Genomic DNA, 22,354 nt, shown 5'->3' with positions numbered 1-22,354 from the left:
CCAATTAAAGTGCACTTGACAGTATGAGCCTGTCATTTTGATGTGTAACTAGGTAAACATATCGAGTCAAAATCTGGAAAGCAGAAACAGCATGAGACTTTAGAATCAGATCTTGCAATTTTTCGATATGTGACTTAAGGTAAGTTATGAGTTCCTAAGATTTAGAGCAAGTAGAGACATGAGAGATCATTTAGTTCAATCCCCTGCTCTTACTCTGAGGAATCTAGGGAATGCACATGCAGAATCACAGAATTGGAAGGGACCTCAGAGGTCTAAGCCTAACCTAAACAGATTCTCTTTTATAATATCCCAAATCCAGCTTCCATTACTTCCTAACAATTAAAGTCAACAAGCATTTGTTAAGTCCCTACTGTGTGCCAGGCACTGGGATAAGCTCTGTAGGCAATTGAAAAGTGTACTGGGTTGGCTTTGAAAGTAACAGGTTATCCTTCATTGGACATGAAATCTTCAAGCCGGCCAAAATACCATGTGGCATGTAAGTTACTGCAGGAGATTTTTATGAGCTGGACCAGAGCTGGACTACATGGTCCTTCCAATGTTACAATTTTGCAGTTCTGAAGAGGAACCCGTGTTATTCCCAAGTAATGCAATTTACTCTGAGAGTAGTTGAAGAGGTAGTAGAATAGCCAAATATATAATTGATATACTCATCTCCCATTTCCTCTTCTATGACTGTTTAATCATTTCTTTATAGCAACGAGGTGGCATACTGGAGAGAGGACAAGAATTAGTCAAGAAGATTGAAGTTGAAACTCCAGCCTGAGACCCTTAATAGTTGCATGATTCTGAGCCACTCACTTAAATTTTCTCAACCTTAGTTTTCTCATATGTAAAATAAAAATAATAATAGTGCCTACTTCATTAGTTTGCTATGGATGTAGAAGGAGATTATATATAGGCAAATATGTAATATACACAAATAATATAAACATATACATACATATAATATATACCTAAATATATGCCACATATATAACATACACACATATATTGTTTTGCAAACCTTAAAGTGCTATGGGTTATTTCAATTCATTGCATAAACATCTTCCCACCAATACTGTAAGCTACTTGAGGACAGGAACTGTTTTAAATGTTTTTACTTTTCTTAATTGTTGGCTACTGCCAGTATGAGTTTGTGAGCAGAGAAAGAGCTTAATATATGTTTGTTGAATGAATGTTGGAGAATGCTTATTTGGGCAGCTGTTTCAGGATGGATTAGAACTGAATTGAAAGGGATTGGAGGCAGGAATAACAGTGAGAAGCTGCCAACAAAGAAGGAAACATTTCCCCTTTTTAACTTAGTCAGCAGCTCAGTGAATATATTGATTTGTTTTTTTAAATATTAATTTCCCTTTAAAAATTTGTGTGAAAAACTAAACAAATTGAACTTTGGATTTATTTACTCAGATGCAGTCCTTGATAATTTCACTCTTTAAATCACCCTGTTTCCACACTGCAGGCCCTTCCAAACATTAATATTAATGTTCTCGGTTCCTGGCCTGGGCTGATGATGGTGGCATTTCAGAATTCAGATGTGAAAATGGAATGGATCTCACAATTTCATATCGAGTCTTCCCATTGTCTGGGCATAGGAAAAGGGAATCTAAAATGTGCAAGAGAGTTAAGGGAAATACTATCTAAGATTTAATCATATCTCTTCTTACAAAGAAAGCCCTTTGAATACTGAGAATAAAATCCCAGGTTGGTCAGCAATTCAGTAGGGGCAGCTCGGGAGTCAGACCTGGAAACACAAGGTCCTGAGTTTAAATTGGATATCAGACACTTCCTAGCTAAGTGATCCTTGGGCCCCAATTGTTTAGCCCTTACTTTTCTGCCAACCAATACTTAGTATAATTCTAAGAAGGAAGGCAAGGTCCATTTGTGTGTATTTTTTTAAATTAAAAAATAAAATAAATTTTAAATTAAAATATTAAATGAGTGGGACAAAAACTGTCCTCCATGTGGGAGACCTGGGTTCTATTCCTAGTTCTGCTACTAATTTTGGGTAACCTTGAGCAAGTCCTTTCCTTTCTCTGAGTCTCAGGATCCACATTTCTAAAATGAGTTTGGAAAAGATCATCTTGGAGAGCCTTCCTAGATCTCCAATGCTAGGTTTTTAGATTATAGTGACATGGTCTTTTTCACCAACTGAGTCTAAATATGGATTCCAGTTGAGCCAAGCAAGGATCACCCAATCTCAAGGTCAGGCTCATTTTTCAATCTAAAAGCATTCATTATGTGCCTGCTTAGTGCCACATACTGTGGATGCAATGACAAAATTGAAATAGTTTCTACAGTACCGTGGGATTTTATTTCTTCCTTTTTCACTGGCCTTCCATATGAATTCGCTGAGTTTAGAGATCCAAGTTCCCATACAGTATCAGTGCTTTTCCTACGGAGTCTCTGAGGAGGAACCGTGTGTTGAGTAATTGAACACCAACCGGAGTCATTAACCTTTCAGTTCCTTGGAAACTCCCTTGTGGATATATCTTATTTGGGTCACAAAAACTAGCTCCAAATGCCATATTTGTAAATGGCACTGAGTCGAGGGATGAATTTGGGAAGCATAAATAAATCCACCACCAAAAATGAAGGCTACACATGTGGAACCTAACAAGGAAACACAGTTCCCAGTGAGGCATTTCCAGAAGGTGCAGCTCTCTTGACATTTCCAATGACAATGAAAATAAACAATGCCATTCTGAGAACACCATCCAAGGACCATCCGAAGGGAGTTATCCCCCTTGTAAGCTCATAATTGTTTCCATTTATATGGTGCTTGCAGGTTTGTGAAGTGCTCTGCACACATTAACTTGAGTTTCACAACCACTATGAGAACCATGTTATTGTTGTCCTCATTTTACAGATGAGGAAATAGAGAATGAGTGATTTTCCCAGAATCCTCTGGTTACTCTGTGCCTGGCATGGGATAAGAACCCAAGGCCAATGGTCTTACCTACCACCAGTCCAAGACAGTCAAGATGAAGTCCTGGCCTTGGGATACTTCCTGTACTAGAAAAATCTTTTATTTCACTGGTGTGTGTAGATATTCAATAATGCATGTTGCAACCTCTTCACATCCTAGCAAGTGACACTGCATGAATATATTATGTATATATAGTAGATATGTTTTGCATATGCCAATCTTTGTATATTGTAGTGTGTATATATATATAATATATAGTTTCATCAAACGGATACCTCCTAATTATATAGTAAAAAATGTAATGACTTATGAAACATTTTTCCAACAATGACCATATAGTTTTATAAATGTGCATACATGCATCCATACACATATAAGCATATCTATATTTGCATTGTAGAAAAGATATATACATGTACTTATATCTATAATTTATTTTGCTTTCTATTTTGTTTTAATATTATATTCATTTCCAAATTTCTCTCTTCTCTGTCCTCCATCAGTAAGGATTCCTTAGGAGAAAGCTTTAAAAAATAAAAAGAGAAAATCAAGCAATTCAGCAAAACCAGACATTATATTGAACAATATTACAATGTATAGCCCCCCACCTTTAGCAGATGGTTTTAATAGCTGTAGGGAACAGCAACGACAGAAAAAGTCATCATCTGGTAGCCAACTTCCACTGATCTAAACCTAATTGGGTTAGGTCTTTAAATAACAAGCATATGCCTCTTATCAGCTCTGTTCTAGATGCTCATCCAGCTTGTCAGCATCTGCTCTTTTGGCCTTGGCTTCCCCCTGGTCCAAGGACCAGCCTTTTTTTTTGGTTGGGAACAGATAAAGACTTATCCTCATCTTTATACTGAAACCTCAAGACTGAGTGACAGGAGAGAAGGAAGGAGCTCAACGTCTACTAGGTGGAGTGCTGCCCTCAAACCATTTTTTAAAGCATCATCTTTAAATTTTAAATGTTTTTCTTAGCTTGATGAACTGAGAGGAAATGGATGCTCAGTGGTTAATAAAAGGCATAGTTTATTATGTATGTAATGTTTTAAAATATGGTTTGGACCATACTTGCGATTTCATTGGCGTAGAGAACTCGTGGAGAGGAAATTCCTTTTCCTGATGCAGTTCATTTAGTTCCTGCTCTGTGATGTATAGCCTGAGGGAGTTAACTAGGGCCCTGTGAAGTTAAATGGCTTGCCAGGACCTCCTGAATCCAAGGTAGGCAAGCTGGGGCCAGAGGCTGTCGCCATGCTTCACTCCCAGCTGACGTGTAAGTGGTGAGATTTGGAAGCTCAAGGAGGGTTTCTATGGGAGAAGCTACCAGCCCACAATTTGTCAGATGCAGTTTTGTGATCACAACGTTTCATCAGCTGGAGGCATCTTCCTGTAGGTAATGAGATGTTTCAAAATTCGGATTTCAACATGCACTTTTCCTCCTAAATTTCCCAGGCTTATTTATTCTGCCTCTCTCTCTTGCCTTCCTCCCTTGACCTCCTCCCACCGTATGTGGACAGTAGAGTTTAAGATGCTGCTTTGAATTTTTTTCCCTGCCGTTACCCACTGGGGCTTTTCCTGACCCCAATTCTGTTTCCATAATGAGGCCATGCTAATTCGTGCTGAGAGCTTATGAGTTTTCTTTAAGCATAGGGAGAGGTCACCAAGACGTGGTTGGGGTGGTTCTTTCCTCCTACAGCTGCTGCTCCAGAGGTCTGATCAATTTACTTTCCTCTTGTCATCAAACAGTTTTCCAGAGAAAGGAAGGACTGCATCTGCTCCTGGACAGAAGGAGGAAGGGCAGGGGAGAGGATAGGTAGGATTAGAGGGTGGAGGTTTGAGGGGTGGGAAAGGGTGAGGCTCTCCATGGGGCAGGGGGGGATAGAGGGATCATCAGCAGGGCTCAGCCTATTCAAACACCAGCCACTTTGTCACCACATAGCAGAGGCCAACAATTTGCACGGCATGATTAGAACAGGAAAGCAAATTAAACAGTTATTAAAGAGAAAGCAATCAATTGGTACCTTGCAGTAGGCTGCAAGAAGATCTGTCAGTCTCTTTTATTAATTGAAGAAATACCTTCAGGGAAGCCCTTTTAAAGTATGCTTACTTAGTTACACCAAAGGCTCAGTCCCTTAACAAGAGACCTATTATTATTATTAGTGATAATGCAATAATAACAACAATAATGATAATAACAATAGCGAATATTATTTCTCCTACAATGATAGGTCTCAGAGAAATATTATTATTGCTATTATTATCATTATTATTATTATTATTATAAGGAATGTATCTCTTGCTGGGCCCTAAATTACCATTTTTATGACTTTAATATATTCTTTCACTCAGGCAAAAAGATTCATTTATTTATGTTCCCTCTTCCAATTCCCCCCCCCCCTTTCCTGTATTACCTTCCTAAAGCTTACCTGTTTATAAGGGAAGCATGGCTAATGAGGGAAGCAAAGTACCAAGGAAATTGCTTTTATGTCACTGGCTACCCAGGAAGAAATGAATTTGAAATCAACCTACTATGTACCAAGTAAGTACCATGCTTAGGGCTAGTTAAAAATGAAACAGTCTCTCATATCAAAAAACTTACATATCAAGGGGAGAAAGGTGGCTCATTGGATAGAAAACCATACCCAGAGACTAGAAGTCCTGGGTTCAAATCTGACCTCAGATACTTCCTATGACCCTGGGCAAGTCACTTGACCCCCATTGCCTAGCCTTTACCACTCTTCTGTCTTGTAAATAATACTTTGTATCAATTCTAAGACAGGAAATTAGGGTTTTTTTTTAAAGGTTACATATTTGGTACAACATAACATTTATTTTCCATAGTATCAATGGAGTCCCATGTCACAACCAGATATAGTGTGCTCTTATGAGGTAAGATATTTTCAGGTCTTAATAATAAACATATTATATTTTATGAGGTATATTAAATGATCATTAGAGATCAAGGAAATAAAGAGGGCACAAAATAAAGACCATGTACCCATGGCTGGTTAGCTATTTTCAAAATCCCCACTTACCACCATCACTGCTGGCAGCATGCCAAAGGAAGAGGCAGGCAGGACTGCCCACTGGATATTGATTACCTGTCTACAGGAAGTATGTAATGACAGAAAGTCAGTGGGCTCCTGGGAAATGTAGTTCTTTTTTTACAGTAACATATTTTTTAATTATACATAGGCAATATACAACTAAGCAAGAAAGATCATCCCAGTATCATACAATTCAAGACAAATATGATGAGGTATCAAGGGATAAATGGGGTTTCAGCACAGGAATCTATAGTACTATTTAATGGATGGACACACCAAAAAGCACAGGAAGGCCATTGACCCTTAACCATGATAGCTGGTAGCCACGCGGTCTAAGAGAGAAAATTAAAATGAATTATTTTTCCCACCTATTTCCACTTTCTATTGTTTTCTTTTCTTTTTTTTTTAAACCCTTACCTTCCATCTTGGAATCAATACTGCATATTGGTTCCAAGACAGAAGAGTGGTAAGGGCTAGGCAATGGGGGTTAAGTGACTCGCCCAGCGTCACACAGCTGGGAAGAATCTGCGTTCAGATTTGAACCCAGGACCTCCCATCTCTAGACCTGGCTCTCAATCCACTGAGCCACCCAGCTGACCTCTATTGTTTTCTTAATCTTCTTCTCCCCTGTTCCACTGAACCTCATTATCTGGTCTCTATCTTTCAAAAAATATCAAAATGGAAGAAACCTAGCAATATCTGGTCTGCCTGCTTCATTTTATATTTAAGAACAATAAGGGTCAGAAATGGTTCATGACTTATCCAAATTCACATGACAACTAAATAGCAAATATGGACTTTGCTCCACCCTACTCTAAATATATTATTTTTTCCTACCCTACCAGATTGTTTATACTCCTGTAGCTCTTTAATATTTATACCTATGTACTTTGCCTGTCTCCCCTGGAGCTACAGTACAGCCAAAAGAGGAGTAGTCTTAACAAAAGGAGACCAGTGTTCAAGTCCTGGCTTGGGTGCCAGAAAATGGACAAATCATTTAACATCAAAGTCTTTTTTTTTTCCTCTATAAAATAGGGATAATCATACTTGTGGGGAAGTTGGGTGGTACAATGGATAGAATACTGGGATATGGTGTCAAGAAGACTCGTGTTCCTAAGTTCATATCTGGCCTTAGACTCTTACTAGATGGGTGACTCTGGGCAAATAATTTAACCCTGTTTGCCCTAGTTTCCTTATCTGCAAAATGAAATGGAGAAGGAAATGGCAACCATTCCAGTATCTTTGACAAGAAAATCCCAAATGGGGTCATAAAAAGCAAGCTGCAACTGAAATGAATGAACAACAATAATCATATGTGTGCTGCCTAAATCATGGAGTTTTTTAAAGTGCTTTGTCAAGATTTTGTTTAAGTAGTCCAGTATATAAAAATATGAGTCATCAGTGAGATTAAGCTATTTATTTATTTTTCTCCCTCTTTCTTTTTTCTTCAAAGTAAATTTACTCTGCCATTCCAATAGTTATTTTATTCTCTGCAAAACTCATGGAGTACAATACTAAAGAGTACTATAGCCTCTCTCTATCTATCTATCTATCTATCTCTCTATCTCTCTATCTATCTATCTATCTCTCTGTCTCTCTCTGTTTCTCTCTGTCTCTCTGTCTCTCTGTCTCTCTCTCAAATGTGATAGAACATGGTGCAAGTGACAGAAACATTTTTCTGCCCCCAAAAAGGTAGTCATAGCAGTTCTAATAGTAAGAGGACAGGAAGCAGCACTGTTGCATCAAAATAAAAGATTGGAAAATAATTTATCAGAATAACTCCCTCCTTCTTCATGGGGGTTATTATTATAGTGTGAAACAACATTTAGCTTTCTCATATATAAAATAATAATACTTCATAGATTACTTGGAAGTATCAAATGAGATATCTTGACCTTTAGTATCTTTAATTTAGTCATATTGAACACATAGAACTATTGAACAATTCAAAGTTTATCTCCAAACTTCTCATTTTAAAGATGATGTTATCTAGGTCCAGTGAGATTAACTAACTTGTGCAATGTCATATAAGTGGAATGAGAGTTGATATTTGAACCCATGTCCTCTGATTGTAGTCAGTGGCCTTCTTATAGTACTATATACTACCTTCTATCTATTACTGGTAGTGTAGAAAAACTGGAACTGAGCAGGTACAGTGGCAATGATTTGGGGTTCCCTCTACTACTGTTATTTAATTGTTTCTAACATATTTTGAGCACTCTGAAAAGCCTTGCTAGACAGGATATCAAACCATGTTCTTTATAGGATTTAGTGTTGTCACATAACCCCTCTGTAGATCTTGGAGAATAGAGCATATATACCATAAGGCACATATATCCATCCTCTATAAGACAAATGCCATTCCATGGGTCTACTAAATATTTAGTGTATTTATGTGTGTGTATATATATATATTTTTTTCCTAGATTGTGGCCATGTTTTAAATGTTCTGAATATAATGTCCCATTCAGAGTATCTGTTGATTAAGCTAACCATTCTAATAGTTTATGTTATACACATTCTGGGACAGATGGTTGTGAAGGAAAGAAGAAAAAAGAAAAGAATTTACTTAGACAAAAAAAGGGGAGACTTTTTAAAAATAGTTTTCCCCCTCCCTCTTTGATTTAAAGTATGATTGAGAATAGATGAATAGAGAAAATAAAAATCTATTTTAGGGACAGAGAGTTTAAAAAATGAAAATTGTATGTCCATACACTCTGTGAAGCTAATGAAAGAGGAAAGAGAAATAGAAAAAGATTGCTTCAATATATTAAGCTTTGTTATCTGATCAATGCAGGTACCCTTCCCACATATAGAAAAACCTATTTTATCTGTTACCTCGGGCAACTCTTTCTACCTCCTTATCCTCAGTTTCCTCATCTGTAAAAAGTGCTGTTGTGAATGATCCATTCATTCCTTTTTATCCATTATAGATCTCATTCATTTTCTCCCTTAAATCTTCGAAACAGAAGAATCCATGGCCTCTATGTAAAATTGCTCTAGGACTTATTCTAGAACATGACAGTCTGGTTGTGTGAGCTATTCAATTGAGCTTTAAAAATCAGTATCATACACACACACACACACACACACACACACACACACCAAGCCTTGCCCTTAGGGAGAAACAACATGTTCACAGATAAGTAAATACAAAATATTTGTTTGGGTTTGTCAAAACCCGTGATTTTATCATTGTTGGAAACTCTCTGAACTGGAAAGTCTCCCTATTAATGTGAATGGATGGGGATTCATCTGTAACTTTTTGTCTGGAGCACTGTGTCTAAGTTATTTGTTTGTTGTTGAAGCAAAACTGAATCTGACTTCCACAGTTAGGAAGATCATTCTGGAAGCTATGTAGAATATGCATTGGAGAGAGAAGAGATTAGAAGCAGAGACACTGTGGGTTTTTAAATTAATAATCAATAAGCAAGTATTATATTTTATAAAGTTTTATTAATAATAACTAAAGAAAAAGAACTGCCTGACTTCAGCCTGGTCGAAGCTTCAAAAGAGGACGAGGGAGGGGTTACAGCCACTTAAATACAATCACACAAATCGTGGGGATGCAGGAAAATGGAACCCTGGGAAAAACTAAGGCACTTCTGGGAGATGAAGTCCAAAGGCTCAAAATCTCCATTTACACATACCCCCTGTGATCCTGTTGGGAAACCAGTTTCCCCAAAAGGATCATGGAAACATAATCAACTTAAAAATTGCAATAATTTGTGGATAAAAGGAAAAGAGAACAAAACCAATGATTACTAGATTGACAAAAAGCCAATTTGGGGGCAGTCCCCTTTGGCATAAGAGTATACATTCAAAACAAAAGCATTTCAACCCCCCATAGTTCAATTCACATCCCAAAGTTCATTCTGGATTTTCTGGTACAGCATATGGTCTCTGCAGGCATCTATCTTTGTGACACATTCTGGATTCTGGGAGGTAGCAAGTTTCTTACCCTAAAATTGCTCAAATTTAAATCAAAGTTCACAATAATAACTTGCCCCCCCAGGTGAATAATAACAAACACAGGGATCACTCAGGGATGAATGGCTCAGTTATGAGGTATATGAATCAATTTGCAAAAGAAAATAAGAACATGAAAAAATCCAAATAAAAGAGAAAAATCACTTGTGGATGAAATATAAAATGTAAAAGTCTTATGTCTAAAAAAATCTAAGTAAAGGAAAAACAAATCTATAACAGATCTTTGAATCAGGGCCCAATTAAAATGATTTAAGCAATGATGCATTTGCCCAGTCAGTAGCCAGGACTACAGAAAGTTTACCACACTATGAAAGACAGAAAAGGGACTAGATTATAGGAGCCAGGTAGGAGCCAAATTTGAAGTACTTGGTAGAATGTGGGACAAGGAAGATATGGCTTTAGCATATGTTAAATAGCCGCAACCTCGAATCCCAAAGACATTCAAGTCCTCTTCTTTTGGCTCAAAATTACATCAATCGCACCAGGGCTGGTTAGTCTCTTTGACCTTGTGCTCGATTTAAACTATGCAGTTTAGCTTTGTGCTTCTTTGGCACTGTGCAATGGCTCTTTTTGTATTCTCTTGTCCTAGAATCAGACAGAATCATTAAGCAAAGTCCCATAAAATTTTTTAAATAATCAAGGGCATTATTTTTATAGTCTAAAGCTTTTTGGGCATGCATTAATATTAGAACAAATGTATTTAAAACTTATATTACTGTAAAATAAAAAAATTAAAAAAATCTTATGAACACTGTTGACATGTGCTTCAAATACAAAAAGCAGAGAAAAATACAACTCAGATACTATATTGCAAATGAAATAAAAAATAAAAGGTTATTTTAAAAATAGTTTTAAAAATCAAAAATATATAGCTTAAAATCAATGACACGCTGTGTCAGCCATGTGTGAGTACAAAATGATTTTCAGAATAAAACAGTAATACAGCAGATAATGCACATTCAAAGAAGTACCAAAGTCCCCAAAATTCACAATAGTCCCCAGTTAATTACAATAGCAAACACACCCACTATCATATTTCACATAAGTTGCTGTATGACATAAAAAAATGAACTATGAACTGATGGATATTTGTCACAATTTTTATAGATGTAGCAAATCTTTCAACCTTGGCAAACATATAATTTCAAACAAAGTAAGACTTATTTGGGTCTAGAACATCATCAAGAAATCTAGATTGTTCTTCTGGAAGTAAATTAAAATGAAGAGTTTTGCAGGAGCTCTTTTTCTGGCTTCCTGATTACATATAAAAACCTTGGTAAGAACATTTCTTTGTTTCTCTACCCTCAATACAACATTCTTTATAATATATATATATATATATATAAATATCTTGCATTTGGAAACCACTAGTTATGTAAAATTATTTCTGAAGACCCCTTAAAATTACAATTAAATTCTTAGCTTATTAAATTCTCTAAAGTTTGTATATAATTTTAAACAAGTTTTGTTGAAATCCATCCATAATCATCTATGTGAAAATTAACAAAGGCAGCATGTGATCTTCGATGGATCTAGTGACAAGGGTTTTAGGCAAGATGTTCATGGGCTTACCCAATGTTATTTTGTTCTTCAACAGAGGTAAAGGTACGAATTAAAGATCAATATAGGCAAAACATAGTAGCTTAAAATGATTCAGTATGACAGAAAAGTATTTTTTTCTGTTCTTTATTTTTTAATGTTTTTTTTTAATTTTATAGTATTTTATTTGATCATTTCCATGCATTTTTCATTAAAGACAAAGATCATTTTCTTTTCCTCCCTCCCACCCCCCGTGGCCGACGTGTGATTCCACTGGTATCATATGTGTTCTTGACTTGAACCCATTGCCATGTTGTTAGTATTTGCATCAGAGTGTTCGCTCCGAGTCTTTCCTCTGTCATGTCCCCTCAGCCATTGTAGTCAGGCAGTTGCGATTCCCTCAGTTTGTCCTCTGCTTTTGGATAGTATTTTTTTCTCCTTGATCCCTGCAGATTGTGCAGGGACATTACACCACCACTAATGGAGAAGTCCATTACGTTCGATTATACCACAGTGTGTTTGTCTCTGTGTACAATGTTCTTCTGGTTCTGCTCCTCTCGCTCTGCATCACTTCCTGGAGGTTGTTCCAGTTCACATGGAAATCCTCCACTTTATTATTCCTTTGAGCACAATAGTATTCCATCACCAACATATACCACAATTTGTTCAGCCATTCCCCAATTGATGGGCATCCCCTCATTTTCCAATTTTTGGCCACCACAAAGAGCGCAGCTATGAATATTTTTGTACAAGTCTTTTTGTCCATTATCTCTTTGGGGTACAGACCCAGCAGTGCTATGGCTGGATCAAAGGGTAGACATTCTTTTATTGCCCTTTGTGCATAGTTCCAAATTGCCCTCCAGAATGGCTGGATCAGTTCACAACTCCACCAGCAATGAATTAATGTCCCCACTTTGCCACATCCCCTCCAGCATTCATTACTTTCCATAACTGTCATGTTAGCCAATCTGCTAGGTGTGAGGTGATACCTCAGAGTTGTTTTGATTTACATCTCTCTGATTATAAGAGATGTGGAGCACTTCTTCATGTGCTTATTAATAGTTTTGATTTCTTTATCTGAAAACTGTCTATCCATGTCCCTTGCCCATTTATCAATTGGGGAATGGCTTGATTTTTTGTACAATTGATTTAGCTCTTTATAAATTTGAGTAATTAAACCTTTGTCAGAGGTTTTTATGAAGATTTTTTCCCAATTTGTTGTTTTCCTTCTGATTTTAGTTACATTGCTTTTGTTTGTACAAAAGCCTTTTAATTTGATGTAGTCGAAATTATTTATTTTACATTTTGTGATTCTCTCTATGTCTTGCTTGGTTTTAAAGTCTTTCCCTTCCCAAAGGTCTGACATGTATACTATTCTGTGTTTACCCAATTTACTTATGGTTTCCTTCTTTATGTTTAAGTCTTTCACCCATTTTGAATTTATCTTGGTGTAGGGTGTAAGGTGTTGATCAATTCCTAATCTCTCCCACACTGTCTTCCAATTTTCCCAGCAGTTCTTATCAAATAGTGAATTTTTGTCCCAAGACCTGGGATCTTTGGGTTTATCGTATACTATCTGGCTGAGGTCGCTTTCCCCCAGTCTATTCCACTGATCCTCCTTTCTGTCTCTTAGCCAGTACCAAATTGTTTTGATGACTGCTGCTTTGTAATATAGTTTGAGGTCTGGGACTGCTAGGCCTCCCTCATTAGTGTTTTTTTTCATTATCAGAAAAGTATTGACTAGATTAATACAGATAAACTTTAAAAAATTTAAACCATAAAGGATTCAGTAAATACAATAACATAAACAAAAGGTGCAGGCAGTGCAGTCAAAATCCTTTTCACCAATCCCAATAGACTTGTTCATTATTATAGGAGGAGAATAAACTCAAAATAGTTAGCAATAAGCTTCCAGATCTCTTTTAAAGTTTCCTTCCCCTCCCCCCATATTTATTAGCCATTTAGATTTCTTTTGTTAGCACTGAATTTCCTCATAGAGGCACAGGGCAGAATCTCCACTCGGCATGTTCAGAGCAGTTACTACCTTTAGAACTTTGTCAAAATATTTCAGGTTGGTTTGTAGCATAAGTAGCCTAGCTTGTGGCATATTCTTGAGGAGAAGGAAGTAAAGCAAGAAATCTCCAATGAAAATAGAGTCCCAGGAAAAGAATTAAGCAGATCCAAACTGCACTTTTTAGCTCTACCAACTCAAACTGTTGTTTCAGTGTTTCAAACATGCTTTGCAATAGCATTTTTCCTGAAAGACGCTGAATGGGGTTCCTCTTTCCACACGGAAAAAATGGCTATGGCAGCCTAGAAACACACATGTGGAGTGTGGTAAGGTTTGGGGTGGAAAGATAAGCATACATCACCCTCTGTGGAAAAATAATGGCTGGGATTGGCAGGCTCTTGTGGTGGATCTGGTCTTGGCAAGAGGAGGCTCCAAGCTGGGTGGAGAGTGTTGAGGAATGCTGGCCAAGCATATGGACAGGAGAAACAGCAGGCAGCGGCAAGCAGCAGGGCAGGGCTGGAACGCAGGCACACCCCACCATGGATCCTCATGGTGGACAGCAACCAGGCAAATTTACTATCTTTACTGTAAGGCTATCTGCTCAAAATTTTTTTCATGGTTGCCAGACTGTTAAGAGTAAATTTAGGGTTGAGACTGAATATAAATTTAGTTGGTCAGCAGGGATTTAATTTCTAAATTCCAATGAAACACTCAAGTCAGAATGGAATTTTATGGAGGTTTATTTACAATTGAAGGAAGAAATTAAGAATAAGAGAGAAAAAGATAGAAAAAGAGAATTTAAACTGTTCCAGCCTAGGCTGAGCCAGGCAAGAGTTCAGAGGCCTTGGCCAAGGGGGCCTCCCCAGAAACCCAAGGGAAAGGGGAGTCAGTCTTATACTCACCACATGACCGTCTAAAGGAAACTGTATGAGGAGCTCCTCAAGGCTCAAATTCCAGGGTCAACTCCGCCAAAGCTACCTCCCCACAGGAAGTGACATGAAATATAAAGGCAGTTCTTTACATCACTTCCTGTGTCTCACACGTGCCAATGGTGGCTTAAGCTTGACTTAGGACAGCCCAGGGGTCAGTCAGTTGTTTCTGATTTGTCACTTCCTAGCACATGCCAGTCATAGTCTTCCTCCCCAACACTTACTCCTTAAGTGTGGGTGTATATATTCCTTGGTGCTAGACTAAGCAAAATGGAGAAAATCTAAAATTCACAACACAAAGATGCTATTGAAATCATTCATGCAAGAGGTAACAAGAACCTAAACTGAGTTGGTGTCTGTGTGAGTGGACAGGAGGGGACTCCCACAAAAGGTTTCTTAGGCTGAAGATAATGGAAATACAAGGGTAAGATGGACTGTCACGTACCGTGTAAAGTGAGTAGTGTTACAGTTAAAAGAGTGGATGTCATAAACTGTAAGAGTTATAATAGTTGAGGTCTGTAAACTGTAGTGAGTTAAAATAGTGGAAGATATAAATGTGATAGATATAAGAGTGGGTGAGTAAATTTGTGACTGCAGGAAATATGTTTTCACTACGGTGTCTTGTTTTTAAATCAATATATAAGGTGGTCGCCAGGGAAATATTCCCAATTATGAATATACCCAAGTCAACTGGGTTTATAGAGAATTTTAATTAACAATACAATGAGGAATTAAAGAGAGAAAGAGAGAAAAAGGAAATAATGAGAAAAGGATAGACTGGCCCAGGGTAGCCCTGGCCAACCCAGGCCTAAGTCCTAAAAGAAAAGATCAGTCAGTCAGTTATCACTTACCATAAGATCTGTTCAAGCGAGGATTCTGGGGGACAGAGTCTCCCCAGAGGGAGTTCCAGCCAGAGTCAGCCTCCCTTGAGTGACCTCCTTAGAGATTGTCCTTCAAGAGATTCTTCTCAAGAGACCCTCCTTAGAGCCTGTCTCTCAAGAGCTTTTCCTTCTCAAGAGATCCTCCTTAGAGCCTGTCTCTCAAGAGCTTTTCCTTCTCAAGAGATCCTCCTTAGAGCCTGTCTCTCAAGAGCTTTTCTCCATCTCAAGAGAGCCTCCTTCAAGAGATCCTCTTTCTTATATAGGGGGTTTTCTCCTATGTCACCTCCCCTAAGTTCTTCCATCTACCAATCACAGTAGACCAAAGGACAGCCCATTCTAAATTCACAGCTGAGTAGACTAATCCCTTTAGTAAGCTTGAACCAGAAAAAACTTCTGAATAAGTTTTCACCTCTTTGCTCCTTGTAAATTCACAAGTTGCCTGACCTTTATAGGTATTTAGCACACTATTGTATTAATTCTAAAAATAGGCATGGCTTAAGTATGGGTGTAAGCATTTCTCATTGTTCAGCAAGGAGTGAGTTTTCTCCCCTAAAGCAGTCCTAAGTAAGGGTGGAGTAGAGGTCCTCCCATTTCTGATCTAAGTGGAGTTCTCACTTTCCAAATGGGGAAAGATCCCAGTAGGGAATTGTTCCAATGGAAAATTCCCCAATGGGGAATTTTTTTTAAATATTCACAAGTCTGAGAAATTTCAAGACTCACAGTAGGTCAATTTGGCTGGAATAGTGAGTGAGGGAGTTATATGATTTCAATCTGGAAAGACAAGTAGGTAACAGAATGTGAAAATTTTAAAATACTAAATAGAAGAGTCTAATTTCTTGAATAGACAAAAATGGTAACATCATACCTGTATTTTGGAAATAACAATCTGACAACTAGGTGGAGGGTGAGTTGGAGAAGAGCAAACCTAGAAGTAGACCAATCTGGAGGCTGTTGCCAAGGGGAAATAAGAACCTGAGCTATGCTAGTGGCTGAGTGAGTGGAGATAAGGAGTTCATGCAAAAGATGCTCTGAAGGTAAAACTGGCAAAAAATTTCTAACTGCCTGGATATGAGGAATAAAGGAGAGGGAAGAGTCAAGGATCATTCCAAGGTAGCAAGCCTGACTACCTAGACTGGAAATTGGGAAGAAGATTGGATATAGGGGGAAAGATAATGAGTTATTTTCTGTATACATGGAAATGTCTAGGAGTTAGAAGGGAATTTGAGACTGGTGCCCAGAAGGGGAATGAGAGATGTATGTTATGATAAGATTTAAAGTAGTATTGTTTGCAAGAAAGAGGAGAAGGCTTAGTCTGAAAAAAATCAGATGCTTTAACTCTAGTTACATGAATATTACAAATATTTAAAAGCATCCAGAGCATCTTATTTTCTATTAAAAATCATAATTACTAAGGAAGTGGAAATCAAAGAGGACTGCCATGTTGCTGTAGAAATTATGAAGTAGAATGAAACATTTGGCCCTCTACCCTATTAAGGGAGAAGAAAACAACATCATTTTGGCATTGATACACCCTTCACCACCTTCATTGACATTCTATGCTAGAGACATAAGTTTGTGGGATGGGGAGATTTCAAGAACACTTTTGGGGTGTGAACTGGAGAAATAAGTCCAGATGGCAAAGCTCCTTGATAACTAGCAATTCATTCTCTCTCCTTCCCATGCCAGATGAGAACAAGGAGGCATCTAGGGTGTCACTCACTAAAGACCATAGCTGACACTGGAATGTGTCACAGCTCATTTGTATTCACTGGAACCCTCAATACCCACCTCTACTCTAGCCAAAGTAGGGATGAGGGTGGGAAGAATGCATTCTAGCAAAAGCCACAATGCAGATCATTATCATGTGAATGACAGCAGGAAGAGACATGAGAAAAGAAGAGTAGAGTCAAGAGACCCTGGAATGAAGCTGCTTCTAGCTGGGCTTCTCCCCAACCCATAAGTTTGAGAGGCACTCATGGCAAAGGGAATTGAAAGCTGACTTTGGAGCTAGCAAGATCTGGCTTTAACTCCTGGCTCTGCCACATGCTAGTAACCTGACTCTGAGCAAGTCATTCAACTATAAATTGCAGAGAAGGTGCCAACATGCATTGCTGGAGGGTATTTCTTCCCCTGGGAGTTCTCTTATATCACTGAGATTCCTTCCATAGGTTTGCCTCATGAATGAAACCACATCTTGGGGTGTTCTTTACAACCATAGATCCTTTTAATCTCACCCCTTTTTTTCTTTTTCTCTGTCTCCTTTTTTACTCAATCTCTGTCTTCCCATACAGAGGAAGGTTCTGTGGCACAATCTCAATCATTATTCTGTGCTTTCAAGTTCAGCTGGCCAGACTAATTAATTCTGAATAAAGGCATCTCAGGCAGCAAAAGAAGACCCTTTCCTCAGCTGCCATCCCCTCCACATTAGTCTGGAACATGGCATAGGATATTAGCATAATGCCAGGTTCAGAGGTGGTTGGTGCAGGGGTCCCAGCAAACAACCATGATTGCTTAAGGGAAAGGAGACACCTCAGGGTTAATTGCCAACATCTATGCTTACACACACAGGGAGACAAACATGCCTCACTGGCCTCATAAATACATGGAAATCAAATTACCCAGCTAACAGACCGGATGCAATTTCTTTTTACCCTTCATAGCTCCAACTCACAGATGGAAGGGTTAAAGATATAGGGTGGTTAACTCAGGCCAAACGGAATCCTGTTCATGACGGCTTTGGCTTCACCTTTAAGATTTCATTGTTTATTTCATTTCTTTGCTGTTTGTAGTTTGGTAAATTAGTAATTTCCTTAGGGGGAAAATAAATAGTAGACATGGAGCTGTTGATCTGCAAGTTGTTTCTTTGAGACAATCTCAAGGTATTTTATTTTTAACTTCGCAAAAATTATCATATACTTATTGTGAGAAGGGTGGATATAGTCACAGTAATTATAAACAGTTTTCTGCATAAATAGGGATTCTAAACCTTGCCCATGGATAGACTTGAAGGCAACTGTAAACTTGGAAACAAATTGCTACCTTATTTCAATACAATTGGTTTCCTTTGTAATCATATATATACATATATATGTGTGTGTGTGTGTGTGTACATATATATATATATATATACATAGATACACACAGATATATTAAATTGTGAACATTTCAAAATATTATTCTAGGGAAAGCTCAGTGGGCTTACCCAGACTGCCAAAATGCATCATGATAAGAAAAAACATAAGAACCCGTATATCTAACAACACCTGCATCACCACACTCTGTCTTCCTCTCACTTTGTGGTCACTTTTTTTTTTAAATATTTTATTTGATCATTTCCAAGCATTATTCATTAAAGACAAAGATCATTTTCTTTTCCTCCCTCCCACCCCCCATAGCCAACGCGTGATTCCACTGGGTGTCACATGTGTTCCTGATTCAAATCCATTTCTATGTTGTCAATATTTGCATTAGAGTGTTCGTTTAGAGTCTCTCCTCTGTCATGTCCCCTCAGCCATTGTAGTCAGGCAGTTGCTTTTCCTCGGTGTTTCTACTCCCTCAGTTTGTCCTCTGCTTATGGATAGTGTTTTTTCTCCTAGATCCCTGCAGATTGTTCAGGGACATTACACCACCACTAATGGAGAAGTCCATTACATTTGATTATACCACAGTGTATTAGTCTCTGTGTACAATGTTCTCCTGGTTCTGCTCCTCTCACTCTGCATCACTTCCTGGAGGTTGTTCCAGTCTCCATGGAATTCCTCCACTTTATTATTCCTTTTAGCACAATAGTATTCCATCACCAACATATACCACAATTTGTTCAGCCATTCCCCAATTGATGGGCATACCCTCGTTTTCCAGTTTTTGGCCATGTGGTCACTTTTTGAGATATAGGATTTTTGAGATATAGGAGAGGATCTGACCATATAAAAGTGTTTTGTGAAGAACAATGAAGAACTCTATTATCTGAGACCAAAACCTGGCTAACCATATCAATATTTCTTAATATCAGAAGGGGGTCAGAGTAGAAACCTAGGTTTTCACCTTGGATTTCTTTATTAAAAATTATAAAATGAAGGCTATAGCTAAAAGAAGGATTTGGATGGAGAATATTTATCATCTCCCTTTCATAGGAAAATAATGAAGATCCACTTAAGGAAAGTTGGAAAAAAATTAGACATAGAGATTTTAGTTACTGTCTGGAAAATTAAACCCTGTAGATTTTCATAGTATCTATGAGGAAGCTACATTGGGCATCAAATTGTTAAGGGTAAAAATTTAGGGTTGAGACTGAGTATGTATTTTTAGATGGTTGCCAGGGATTTAAAATATAAATCCCAATGAAATACTCAAGTCAGAATGGAATTTTATGGTGGTTTATTTACAATAGAAGGAAGAAATTAAGACGGGGGGAGGGAGGGAGGGAGGGAGAGAGAAAGAGAGGGAAGGAGGGAGGGATAGAAAGGTAGGGAAAAGGGAAGAATAGCTGCCTCCATCTGGTCTGAACCCAACGGGAGTTCAGAGGCCTCAGCCAATGGTCTTCTCAGAGGCTGTTGCCTCCAGAAAAAGCCAAGGAAAAGGGAGTCAGCCTTATCATTCACCATGTGATCTGATCCTGTCAGGGAAACAGTCTTAGTTCTCACGCTCCAGCTTCTCCAAGTCAAGTTCCATATGCCAAGTCCCTCCCACAGGAAGTGACACAGAATATAAAGACAGTTCTTTACATCACTTCCTGTGTCTTACATGTACCAATGATGGCTTAAACTTGGCTTTGGACAGCCCAGAGTGTCAGTCAGTTTCTGATTTGCCACTTGCTAGCACACGTGGGTCATAGACCATCCTCCCCCACACTTAATCCTTAAGTGGGGGTGTATACATTCCTGGTTGCTAAAATTCTAGAGACTAAACAGAGTAGAGTAAAATCTAAAATTCACAAAATAGAGTTATGTAACTGGAAATCAGGAAACCAGAATTCAAATCTAATTTCAGCTACTAGCTATATGATCCCAAGTAATCCATTTAACCTCTATCTCAGTTTCCATTATCTGTAAAATAGGGATAATAATTGCAACTACCTCCCAGGGTTGTTGTATCAAGTGGGATAATTATGATAAAGCACTTAGGATATTGTGCTATATAAATGTTCACTATTATCATTATTTATTATCTAAAGACTTTAGGAAAACATCTTTTTTTAACAAAGGAGATGAGGAATAGGGACTTCTGTTTTGTTGTTTTCTTAGCACCTAGCATATTACTTGGAAGATGAAAGGTACTTGACTGAATAATTCTGAAAATGTGTTTGTTCTAGTAGAAAGCATAACATAAGATTCTCATCTTCACTGTGACATTGTTATATAACTATGTGACCTTGGACAAGTCAGTGTATTTTCATATGTAAATTATGGGATTTGAGTGCTTGGCTAGTAAGGTTCTTTTTTGTGCTAGGATTATAATCTTCTAGACAAGGTCTAGGAGGACTAGGTAAGGACCTAACTGGTGTGAATTTTAGAGTACCTAGAAATCAAACATTGACCCATTCCTTTTTCATCTGTTGGGAGAAAGAATTTTGAGCTCTGTTTGAAAAGTCTGATCTGGAAAGGGCCTACTCTTTACATACTATCTGTACTAGGAAGAAAATGTTTTTGCACTAAATTCAGCCTGGGGGAAAGAGAGATAGAGTAGAGATTTGCAGTCTCTCTTTCCTTTACTATAGACGAGGGAAATGGATTAGAGAAATTCCAAGGTTCTTCCCAGCTCTAAATTTATAGTCTTACTGTCCTAAATTGCATCTGTACCTAATGGTTAAGAAACAGCCAGAAGTCTACTTAATTCAATAAATGTTAATCAATTAACTACTATGTGATGGAAACTAGCTATATTATTAACAAGAGACCTGAAAGTTTCTTTTGTAAATTTACAGCTACTTATTTATAATATCATCTATACACATTTCATAATAACCTTTAACTGAGAATTTTTTTTGTCATCCCCATTGTGAAGCTGGAAAAACTGAATCACCCAGCTTTCCTAATCTCAAAAAGCAAAACAGCAGTAAATATGTAATAAACACTCTACCTCCTTCCCTTCTCCTCCATTTCGTGTCCTCCACCTCTTCCCATTTTAAGTATCTAGTTACCTTTGATCTTTTCTTTAGACACAACTATCATTTTAAACCAATCATTTAACCTCACTGAGCCTTGATTTTTCATTTCTACAAATGAGGAAATTGGATTCTTGTTTTTCAGGGCTTAGCATAGTTGCCTGGCACAGAGTAGGTGCTCCGTTAATGTGCATTTACTGACTGTATATGATCCTAAGTTCTCCAGCAATTCCAAACTTCTCTAATTCTCTCTCTCCTCCAGAAAGGCCTTTCATAAATTGTCCATTCTTTTTTCTTCCTCTGATGAGAGGAACAGAACTATCAAATAAGTAATAAATAGAAATCCTTTTACCTTTCACACATTTTCAAAATTTCCCCTGCTGCTTCAGCTAATTAATTATCAATGTGATTTGTGTTTAGACAAGAGGGTTTGTCTCCTTCACAGCCCATCTGCTTCTCCATAACCTTGCTGTGAAGTCATTGCAAAGAGGAGTTGGTGATAAAGCAATCATCTCCATGGCAACTGACTGCTATGTCACAAACACAGGATTGTGACCTCACTGCAGGGAAGAAGGGGATAAATTTGGGTTCTATTATGGAGAAAATGAGGGTTCTGAGTCAAATACTAAAGTTCATTATTTTAAGAATTAAGGGACAGAGAAATCAGTCCATTCAAAGAAATGGAACTAGGGCAGCCTTGCTGGTTAACATCCAGGCTGATGAAATGTACAGTTTAAAGTGTGAAGGACAATTTTAAAGTACCACTTTCTCATATGTATTAAGGGTACAATCTATCCATAAATATAATTCTGGTCCCATTTGGGCTAAATATTTTAATCACAAAATATTGATCTTTCTCCTCTGAATGCTTAATGCATGGTGCTGATTAGCAACTTCTCCTGAT

The 22,354-nt window shown here is 37.8% G+C and overlaps 1 long non-coding RNA gene across 2 annotated transcripts; it reads right to left on the bottom strand.

The window, feature by feature from the left end:
* Nucleotides 1–3,365: 3,365 nt before the first annotated feature.
* On the bottom strand, nucleotides 3,366–22,119 carry LOC103094836 (uncharacterized). 2 transcript variants are annotated; one of them, XR_467191.3, is made up of 3 exons: nucleotides 21,803–21,960; nucleotides 4,022–4,728; nucleotides 3,366–3,471 (listed from the first exon to the last, which is right to left on the bottom strand). It is a non-coding gene; the product is annotated as an uncharacterized LOC103094836 (long non-coding RNA). The 2 variants fall into 2 exon arrangements; XR_008911755.1 differs by lacking the exon at nucleotides 3,366–3,471 and having other exon boundaries at nucleotides 3,503–4,728; nucleotides 21,803–22,119.
* Nucleotides 22,120–22,354: the final 235 nt, after the last annotated feature.

The sequence above is a fragment of the Monodelphis domestica genome, chromosome 4, assembly GCF_027887165.1.
Source record: "Monodelphis domestica isolate mMonDom1 chromosome 4, mMonDom1.pri, whole genome shotgun sequence".
Taxonomy (NCBI): Eukaryota; Metazoa; Chordata; class Mammalia; order Didelphimorphia; family Didelphidae; genus Monodelphis; species Monodelphis domestica.
The sequence above is the reverse complement of the archived record's forward strand: the minus strand, read 5'-3'. Positions and strand labels throughout refer to the sequence as shown.